We start from the raw sequence: 10,668 nt of genomic DNA, 5'->3' as shown, positions 1-10,668 counted from the left end.
ATTTTGCAAGTACTTAACGAGGGGCGTCATCAAAGTCAAAGCCTTGGGTAGATCAATATACATCACACCGGCTTCCCTTTAGCTTGATTCTTCCATGATATCGACCATGACTATTCGAAGGGAGGTGATTACGCTTGTTTACATGCGTAAAAAGAAGGTTTTAGATGCTGTTTTTACTATGTTTCAGCTTTGTTTCGGATTTTTCTCGGTCGTTTGAGTTCCAATTCATGCAAAATTCATATATTATGGTTTGTGGTTGTCTTATATTGTATTTATGACATTTTAGGACCATTTGGGAGTGCAAATTAATCAAAAGAAGCAAAAAGACGGAAAAACCTACATGGGAGGCGCCAGGCGCCTGGGAAGCCTGCAGAAAAACTGGTTTTCTTCCAACTTTGCCCTTAATGAAACGCGTCTTCCAATGCGTTTTGGTGGTTCCAACCGATGCATACGTGTGGAAGAAGTGTTCCACTATCAGTTTGAGCACGATTTGGTCAGTCAAAAGAGTTGGAAATGGGTGATTCACCATCGTTTTAGGACCTACCTAACCAATTCTGCACAGCTATAAATTCCAGCAACTTCTCCACCAAAATCATCAAGCCTTGCTTCCTTCTCTTGATCATTTTTTAGTGTTTCTTTGTTGCTTTCTAAGTACTTTTGAGTTGCTTTCATTAGTTGCTTTTGGTTTTTAAATCCCGAGTACTTTACATTCCTTTATTGAGCTTTGTTTTGTTTCCATTTGTACTTAGTTATTTTCTACTTATTCAAATATATAAAAATCCAGCACTTTGCTTCTCTTCTCTTTGCCTTTACTTTATTTTTAGTTAAGAGAGTTGTGTTTTTGGAGGAAAGAGCACGTGACACTCCCCCTTGCTTGAAAGAGAAGGGCGAAGCTCTCAATCCCGATAAAAACTCTCCGTTAGTTAACTTTTGTTTTTCACACATGCATTCCACATTCAACCATTTTACTTGCTGTATTTTCTTCAATATGTCTTTCTAAATTCCCGTCTCTAGCCCGGTTATGGATAGTTAGCCTTTTATGTCTAAAAAGGGTTGCTAAGAAGTAGTGTTTTTGCTTTCCATTCATTGCTCAACATGTTTTCCCAAAAAGTTAGGATTTAGAGAAGGCCACTGTAAGTCTTAACAAGTCAATACTGAAAAGGTTGCTTATTTGCATTGTTGAGTGGTTAAACCGAGGAGAGGAGCGCCTTAGACATAAGGGTTCGCTTAAGTAGCCTAGACATAGGACCTTAACCCGAGGTTGCGACTATTTCCATCCTAAAACTAAGATATCTCTCATAATAGACATATTAGGGAATGTCTTAGGACTTTGAACTTGCTTAGACATAAGTCAAGTGAGAAGCGTAGTCGTTGGTTTCTAAAGTAAAATGCATATTATCCTTAGCATGTCCTTGATTCTTTGTTGGCTAACTTGAAGTAATTCGGGCTAGGTTTTATCATTATAAGTCCAAATCCCAAATCCAAAACCATTATTTGTGACCACTTCCCATTTTACAAGAATCACTCATTTCAACATTCACTATTCTTTAAAACTTTAGAGTTTAGAAATTATTTAGAAGTCCTTGAGGATCGATACTTGGATACTCCATCCATTTTATATTACTCTGACAGGTGTTCGCTTGCATCTATATAATTGTTACCACGCTTAGTGCGTGCGTTCAGCATAAACGCCCAGTCAGGAGGTCGATTTCGTATGAGGAGGCTAGCCAAGCCAATTCGTCGGCATTGAAGTTCTTCGACCGTGGGATCTGCTCGACCTCGTAGTTCTCGAAGGCACCAAGCATAGCTCCCACTTTTCAGAAGTACTCAGCCATCCTCTCATCCTTGGCTTGGTATTTTTCATTAATCTGATTGACTACTAGTTGGGAATTGCTGAAGACGCGTATGGATCGTGCCCCCATAAACTTCGCTAATCGCAATCCCGCAATCAGTGCCTCGTATTCTGATTCATTGTTAGAGGCCCTAAACTTGAATCATAGGGCATACTCGTGATGGTATCCTCAGTGCATACTTGTATTTTGATTCTTTCACTGAGCTGTCAGCGTGGAGAATCAACGATTCTGGACGTTCCACTCTGGTCTCGGAGACCAATGGTGGTGTCATCTCAGCCACAAAGTATGCCATAGTTTGTTATTTTATGGCGACTCTAGGTAAATATTGAATGTCGTATTTGCTTTGCTTGACTGCCCACTTCATGATCCTTCTTAAAGTTTTTGGCTTTTGGAGTACTGATCTGAGTGGGTGGTTGGTCAACACTATTACATTGTGTTAGGCTGGATGTAGGGACGAAGTTTTCGAAGAGCTTAGGTGACTAGTGTCAGGGCCATCTTCTACACTTGAATGTATGTGGTCTCAGCCACTACCATCGCTTTGCTGGTATAATAGTGGGGATTGCTTTCCCCCTTATTCTTTTATCAGCATTAAGCTTAAAACATTTTCCAATGCGGCCAAATAAAGGTACAAGTCATCACCTGGGTTTGGCTTTGCCAGGAGTGGCGTGGAGGTTAAATACGTCTTGAGCTGAGTCAGGATCTGCTCGCACTCATCCGTCAATTCAAATTTGCCCTTCTTCCTCAAAATTTTAGAGAACGGGCAGGATTTGTCAGAGGGTTTGGAGATGAACCTATTGAGAGCGGCGATTTTTTTCATTGAGGCTTTGTAGTTATTTCAGGTTTCTTTGGAGACTCCAAAAATTTGTTTGAAGTGACCTCGAAAACACATTTCACCTAGTTGAGCCTTATCCCGTTGGTCTTGTGACCTAGAAAGCCTCTGCCAAGTCCACCTCATGTTGATCGAATGTCTTGCTTTTTAACAGCATGTCGTCCATGTATACTTCCATGTTCCTCCTGATTTGAGAGGCAAAAATTTTACTAACCATTCCTTGATAGGTTGCCCCAATGTTCTAAAGTTCGAACAACATCACCTTGTAACAGAAGAATTCCCGTTATGTGATGAACAAGGTGTGTTCTTTGTCTGAGGGGGTATATTTTGATTTGGCTGTATCTAGAGCAGGCATCCATGAATGTCAATAACTCATGTCGTGCCGTAGCATCAACTAGCTGGTTGATTCTGGTTGGGGGAAGTTGTCCTTTGTATAGGCCTTATACAAGTTGGTGAAGTCGAGGTACATTATCCACTTGCCACCGACTTTCTTTACTAAGATTTCATTCGACAACCAGTCTGGATAGCGTATCTCTCGCATGAAGTCGACTTTCATTAACTTCTCTACGTCTTCTATTGTTGCATCATCCCTCGATGCATCTATGGCTCTTTTCTTTTGTCGAACGAGCTTCACCCTCAGATCCACATTTAGTCTATGGACTGCAATGGCGGGATCTATGCTTGGCATATTGTCGTGGGTCTATGCAAAGACATCAACGTTACTTTGAAGAAACCTTATCATCTTCTCCTTTTTGTCTCTATCCAGCCTGGACCTAAAGTTGGTGGTTTTTTTAGTCCCAAGATTGGGACTAACTCAAGCTTTTATGCCGATGAGATTCTTCTTTTGCTACCTTATCTCTTCTCTTTCAATTTTTCTTTCAACCAAAGCTCCTCGGTCTGCTCAGATCACTTCCAGCAAGACCTGGGCTACCTCTAGGGATCCACATATCGCCCTCCTTCCACGTCAAGTTGAATACCATTTCCCAGGGTAGGCACCGGGCCATAAGAGGGCATCTTGTCACGTACAATGTTGATGGTACCTACCAGCTTGGGTTCTTTCATGGCCATCACGTAGCATTCGCGAAGCTCTCTACCAAACGAAGACTACCGTCTTCCCCTGGGGTGTAGGGAATTTCTTCACTTGGTTATAGGTTGAAGGGACTACTTGGATGTTATGTATGGCAGGCCTCCCTAGGATGGCGTTGTACAATGAGGGGCTGTCAATCACTACAAACTCCTCCACTCTCGTGATCTTCTCTTTTCCTTTCCCCAGTGTTATTGGCAGATTGATGCTGCCTTTGGGGTATACCCTTTCTCCAGAGAAGCGGACCAAACGTGTGGGCCACCTTTTCAACTTCGTCGAATCTCACCCTAGGTTTTTAGCACACGCAAGTTAATACGTTCACCAAACTTTTTCCATTGACTAGGACTCGATGCGTGGAATGTGGTCGATGTCCATGATAATAACAAGCGAATCATTATTAGGTTGGTGTTGTGAGGTGGCTTCATCGTCCGATAACGTCATCGGGAAGCGGCTTGGTTGTTCGTGCTGTTGGGTGTGTTGCCCTAAACTCGTAGTTTGTATTTTGTAAAAACCAATGTCTATTTAATAAAGTTTTATTCAATAAATTTGTTGTTGAATCATAGCTTTGCATTGTCCAAAACCAAATAAACTAAACATCCAAGGTTATTTTTGATGTAATCGGGACAGTATATATACTGGGTATATAGTTGATATACGGGGTATATATTTGATATACCCTTGATATATGAATGGATAATGTCCCGTGAATAACCTAAAGGGTCTATAGTATATGGATAAGGCTGGTTACCTTATCCTGGCAACACTATGGATACGACCCGCTCTGTAAAGGTTACAGACGACTCGATCCAGGTCGTTTGTGTGGAGACATGCGAGTGGGGGTATCCAATACAATGAGTTTGTATAAGACTGGACCGCGAAATAGGCAATCTTTAGATGTAACACCGTTAATTAATAGATTGCCATTTCTTAGGATGACCAGACAACTCATTCTCAATCCTGAGTGAGTTATGGACTCCTGCCCGTGAGGGCTCGTTCTTTGATCTGTATGGGTGAGAGTGGCCCGAGTCGCCGACTCAACATTCCTACCTTTTTGGGGACGAGACCGAGTGGGGAGCTGGGAACATAACTTCACAAGATGGAATTCACTCCTCCCCGACTTTAGGGGAGTAGATGAGTTCCCTTAAATGCTGACTCCGGGACTTGAAGAAGGGGCCCCACCCTCTCATTGGCCGAGAGGGACTTCCGGTTATTGGTTGGACCATAACCGGGTTGTTCATTAGAGGAGCAGTGGTGTTTAAGGAGTAAGATGTAACTTAGGGGTAAAATGATAATTTGACCCAACTTGAGTTACGAACACTCGTGAAGGATTGACTCGTGATTAATGGTCGTATATCCCTGGACACGAAAACATTCTGCAGTGAGAAGAGTGCAACTGCGGGTCTTTAGTGGAATGACCCGTAGTTAAGGAATCTAAATTAACTCGATCAATGAGTTTGACCGATTAATCTTGCATTGTTGGAGCTTCGGATCTGTAGGTCCATTAGGTCCCCTTGCTAGCTCATAACGGGTAAAACGAGGATAAAATTTTTTGGAAGAATTTGAATTGTTCAAATTACTTAAGAGATTATATGTATATTGATACATTATAATATATATAGTTAATTGTAAATTAAAACTATATATTATGAGAGATATTATTTGAATGAGATTCAAATAAAATTAATATGAATAAGATTCATATTAAAACTATAGGTTAAAAATAATGTTCATAAGATGTACATTAAAACTATAGGTTATAGAGAGAAATGTTTTAGAATATGATTCTAATTTTATAAATAATTAAGTGTTAATTATTTATGTATATATATTTATTAATTATTAATTGGATTAATAATTAATTATATTAATTAATTTGATTAATTAATTATATATATATATTAATTAATATATATATATAATTATATATATTTTAATTATTATTATATATATATTAATATTAATATTATTATTATTATTAATATTAACTCCCCTGCAAAATTGCAGGGGAGTGGTAGATGTTGTGACGTGGGGAGTTACCCCACGTCACCCTTCTTCTTCTCTAAGTGTTGGAGAAGGTGAAGACAGTGGGAACAAAAAAACAAAAGAAAAACTCCTAACGATTTCTCTCCATATTCTCTGAGTTTCTCCCTCTCTTCGATCAATGTGCTACCACAAGCACGATCCCGAGACCCAAGAGGATAGCGAGGAAGATCCGATGGTGGTGTTCGAGGGGAATTCACTGAAGAAACGTTCTTCAAAGGTTTGGTATTCCCCTGTATTTTCTTCTTTAAAAATCGATTTTGTATCCCGAAAATCAGCAACGAAAATCCGTTTCCGCTTCGGGATTCACATCCCTTCACGTGCTACCAAAACCTCATGGGTTGTGGGGCCGTTTCGGCTTGCTTGGCCAAGGCTTTTCGTTTGTTCCTTGAGTAACCTCGCTGGTCCTCCATAGATCGTGTGGATGGACTACGAGCGGTCGTCTTTCTTTGGGACTTTTGCTTCTTGTCACTCGTCTTGGTATATTGCTTGACTATTTGATTATAGGTGGCTCCTTGGCCTACGAACTCTTTCAGGTATCCCCGCTAGACCAGTGACTTGATCTCATTCTTAAGATCATGTCACTCTTCTTTGTCGTGACCGTGGTCACGGTGGAGCTTGCAGTATTTGGTATGGTCTCACATGTGGGAGCTTTGCTTCATCATTTCGGGCTAGTAGAAGAGTTGCAGCCAATGTCCCATCAATAAGCTAATATATGGCGAACAGAAATACGGGCAGCGTGTATTTTCCAAATTTGATCGACCAGTCCACCTTTGGCTCTACTCGGTCGAGTTTGGCTCCTTTCGAGTCCACCAGTTTCAGTCGGACACTTTTTCCTTTTTCCTTCCACAAGGATCTAGCGCGAATCTTGCGGAAGGCCTCTACTTCTACCAACTCCTCTCCTACGATAAGTCGTTGTGTGTGGGACATGAGCTCTGTCATAGTGTTGGCTAGGATTCTCCCAAGGATCGAACTAGACACTTGTTGAGACTTTCTCTACCTTTAAAAAGATTAGAGACTCGTGCAAGTGCACACGGTCACAAGTAATACTCGGAAGTAATCTAAGGTCGAATCCTCAGGGACTTGTTGCTTTTCAAAATCAGGTAATGCAGTGAAATTGTTCAAATATGCAATTGTGATTTAGGAAGAAAATAGTGGTGAAATGTTGTCGTTTGGGGTTTTAACTAACAAACAATTTAATCAAACTCAACCTGCTTGTCTCTTACCTTGGTTTTGATGCAAAACATGGAAAACACACTATGTTGGGAAAAAGCACCAGGCGTAATTCCTGACTTTTCTTGGGATTTGAGTTCTACTCTTTCACTACCGCTTTTGGTTGTTGCAGAAGCTAGGGTAACCTACAATCATATTCCTATGTGTGATTACAATCCTAGAGAATATCTACCAACTCATTTGCATTATGGGTCAGAGGGCCTATGCCTAGGACCATGGTTTCTGTGCTTATTCTTAAGTCACATCCCATATTGGTTTCCTATTCTTTTACCTAACTCACCTTTCCCAAGGTTGGGCTTTGGTGTATAAATCAAGTTCCCACATGCCACATGGAAAAAAGACGTAAAGAGAACTTTTTAGAAACCAACCCAAAAAAGTGCCAGCCGCAATCTGGCCAAAATCCCGAGCATGTTGAAAATCAAATCATTTGACTAAGGCATTCCACAAGGAGGTTGATAACTAATTTAGAACATAGTTAAATGAAAGTAAATGCACGAAAACATAAAGAAAGTATTTTTCATTGAATTTAAATGAATAGATAAGTCGTATAAGAAGTTCTAGCTTGACCCTCTTCTCTATCGAGCATGAGGGGAGTTGAAAATCGCTAAAGAACTTTAAAATAATAGAATGAACAAAGAGCGGAAGTAAGAACTCGAATTAAAAGCACTACGAAAGGTAAAAACGTGAAAAACGAAGAAATGAACAACTAGAACATGAACATAAACCCTAAAAACGTGTACTACAACTAGAGAGCATCTAAAAGAAGATGAAATGAAGCTTGGAAGGGATGATTTGCTGAGGGATGGATGACTTCCTTTTATAGCACCATAGGTTGGTTGAAACTCCCCTGCATTTTAGGTGGAAAAGAGTTGAGATTCACCTAACAACCACACTTGGACTTGGACTCACGGTTTTGAACATGTGAGAAATGTCCTCCTTGCCCTTCATTAATTAAAATGTGCGTTTTGACATTTTGCCCTCCAAAAATGCGCTGGGCGCAATTCTGCAAAAACAAAATTCTGTTATTTTCTTCCAACTTTGACCGCATTTATCTCATATTTTTCCTAAAGTACCATAGTTTGACTTTTATGCAGAAATAATCTATGTATGTTCTACTTTCAGAATATGTAGTCCTTTTTGGCAAATAATAATGCGAAATAGGTCAAAAACGTGGTCAAACAGGGCTACTGACACATGTTTCTGCAGTAAAAAGTCAACCCTAACACACCTCCAAACTTAGCCATTTGCTTGTCATCAAGCAAAAACAACGACAACAAGTCTAAAACAATCAACATGCTAGAAATATGAATGATCAACAATCCAAATGTTTTAAGTTAATGAACCATATAAGTCTCAGGAAAGGCTCCACAAGCTAAACGTCCTAATTTTAATCTCAAGCCCACAAACCATAAACCATCTTTTGTTTTGAAAATAAAAACGATTCTAAATCCTCTTCTTTTCTAAAACACAAAACTCTTTTACAAAACCATGTAATATGCACACTTCCGTTTTGATTCAAAAATTTTAACATCAAGTGGACCGGCTACTAGCCCCTGAGGTTTTCAACATACTAACATCGGTTTCAAACCACAGCCACTCATAGAAACTTGTTAGGTAGCAACCCGACATAAAATGATGTCGATAATGGTTTTCACGAAGTCACCTTAATATGTAGGCTACCACCCTCTAAGATGCTAACGCCACCCATTTAAAGAACATGAATGTCTATATTGGGACTCGTGAAAAAGTAAGTGCGTTTTCTTTCCTCTCATGTTTTTTACCACTCTTTTCTTACTCTCACTTTTATTTTTCTTTCCCCCACTCTTATTTTCACTCACGACACTTTTTTGACTTGCTTTTCTTCTTTTGGACTCTTTTTCATACCCTTTCTTCCGAAAAACTTTTCTTGCATATGACTCTTTTATTGCTTGCATTTTCTTGACTCTTTTTCCAAAACATAAAATACATTTTCTTTCTTAAACCAAAAAGATACACACCGTCCCCCCAAACTTAAGGGAAGCAGTGTCCTCAATCGGGAAAGAAATTTTGAGAGATGCAAAATTTTGGCACAAAAAGGACAAGGACTTCCAAAGCAATGAAAAAGTTAAGGTTTCAAAACAAAAAGAAACATAACACAGTTTTATAACCAAAACAAAAAGAATGGAAAATGACTTATGGCTTGATCATAAACTAGGAAATCTAACATATTCATGCCCTTAGGAATCCTCATCGACATGATACAAAAACAAAGAACAAAGAAAAGCATTTCATTAAAAAGATGAACATGTTGAGAGGTTAGAAAAGATGTATAGAAGAAGCTAAAGACAAGCTAGTAGCTAGAACAAGGAAGCATGGAAGCTTCAACTTTAAACATATGCAAAAACACAACGTATATACGTTCCTAACAGCACAACATCCCAACAACTAACCTAAAACAAAAACTAAGCTTAAACAACCTATCACGCAAACGAAAAGAACAAAACAACAACCTACACAACCTAATATGCAAACTAATCTAAACAACCTAAACTAAACAACCTAACATACAAAATCAAGATCCATATATCAAAACAAAAAGAGGGAGATACTCCCCTATTCATCATTGGAAGATTCATCATCGGTGGAATCGATAGGAAAATGGGAAGAAGATGGTAAGTCGGCCGTAAGCTCATCGGGGAATGAAGGTGCTTCATCACCGTATATCTTCTTGAGGAAAGCACATGTAGCACGTTTAGTAACTAAAAGAAGATCGTACTTGTGCCTAAGCTCATCATACTGCTCCCTAGTCACCACCCCTCTAGTCTCGGGATCCGCGGTAGTAATGGGAGAATCTTCCTCTCGAACAATGGAATACCCCCAAACTCTCCTAAGGGATGTGAACGACTTCTTGGGCGTTACAACATTGGCATCATTGGCCTCCACTCCCGCCTGTAAGCATAACTCAGTTATTAGTTCAGGAAAAACTAGAGGACCTACCATTTTCTCCGAGCAACTTCGTATCTCGTTCCTTACGAGCTCCCCAAAGTTAAACTCAATGTCCTTCATTGAGATGTACACCATCAACGCCCTATTGCGCTTAATGGAGGAATTGTGAGAAATGGGTATCAACTGGTTCTTCACCATATACATCCAAACTGTCGCTTGCTCATTAATGTCAAGGGGCTTTAAGGAAAGCTTCCCCGTGGTTGAGACGGTCCATGTCTTATGTGGTCTACAAATAAGCCTACGCGCCTCCTCCACTTGTTCGTCCGATGGATGTACCAAAATCTCATTATCAATGGCATTAAAAACATCCAACAAACCATAGTGAGTATTAATAATGGAAGGCGAGAATTTTACCACTTTACCCCGTACTCTCACTACATCCCCTCGGTTTGGGTTGATGGCAGTGTAAAACTTTTTCACCAAGGCCTCGCATACACGCGTAGTTGGGGCAAACAACGACTCTCAATCATTATCCACAAGCCTTCTCCTAACATATTTCGGCACCGGCTCTTGTGCTTCATCAAAGCCCCTTTCAAGGAGGATATCACATGCTGTGAAGGTGGGCCTCCTCACCTCCAATCTCACCCTTTTTACTCTTGATGGTGTTTGTTCGGTAGAATCGGGCTCCTCTTCATTGGCCTCCT

This window comes from Momordica charantia (assembly GCF_013281855.1).
Source record: "Momordica charantia cultivar OHB3-1 chromosome 3 unlocalized genomic scaffold, Mcharantia_2.0 BLBB01000003.1, whole genome shotgun sequence".
Classification (NCBI taxonomy): domain Eukaryota; kingdom Viridiplantae; phylum Streptophyta; class Magnoliopsida; order Cucurbitales; family Cucurbitaceae; genus Momordica; species Momordica charantia.
The sequence above is the reverse complement of the archived record's forward strand: the minus strand, read 5'-3'. Positions refer to the sequence as shown.